Raw genomic sequence first — 787 nt, 5'->3', positions numbered from 1 at the left:
CAGGAGAAAAGATCAATGGGGGTGGGGGGTGAAATTTCCGAGGCTTCCACCTCACCCCACCCCATTTTCCAGACTAAAAAATGGGTCTTGTAGCATATTAGGAGGTCACCAGAATTCATTCAACGAAAAAAAAAATTTTTTCCAATGATTCTGGGATATGGGGAGGGGGAGCCCTTTTTTTCTGAACAAAAATAAGGAGTTTGCAACATATTAGGAGGTCAGGGTACTTGGTTCCACGCAAAAAAATCCGAAGTTTCTTTGTTTTTTAGTGAAAATCGTGCAGGTGAAAGGATCAAAATTTACCCTCATTTTATCCCAGCTAAATTTGTCTTTTATATGCTCAAAGAGAACGGCGATAATTTTCTAAAATAGCGATTAGATCATGCTTATAATACTTTTAATGCATTTAGAGGTCATTTGTTTAACTAATATACTTTTTGTAAGCGAGTGAACATTTGTAAAAAATATATTTTGTCTCAAAGTCAAAAAGGCAGTAAAAAACTCTCATTGTGCACCACCCCCATACACACACACAAACATGCATAACCTTTACTTAAATATATTATAAAATGTTTGCGAGCTTTGTTCCTGTTTACAACAGACTATTTTCAGACTATTTCCATCCATTCAGTGAATGTCATTATTTTGATGACTGGTCGCTGGTTTTGACCAAAAATAGCAAGGATAATTCTTCAAAAATCAGGTCAGCTGACACATTGAATTTTCATCAATAACAAGAACCAGTCAACATGTACGTTGTTGTGATCACTTATTTCAACCAACTTCT

This window comes from Octopus bimaculoides, chromosome 25 (assembly GCF_001194135.2).
Source record: "Octopus bimaculoides isolate UCB-OBI-ISO-001 chromosome 25, ASM119413v2, whole genome shotgun sequence".
NCBI classification, from domain to species: Eukaryota; Metazoa; Mollusca; class Cephalopoda; order Octopoda; family Octopodidae; genus Octopus; species Octopus bimaculoides.
The sequence above is the reverse complement of the archived record's forward strand: the minus strand, read 5'-3'. Positions refer to the sequence as shown.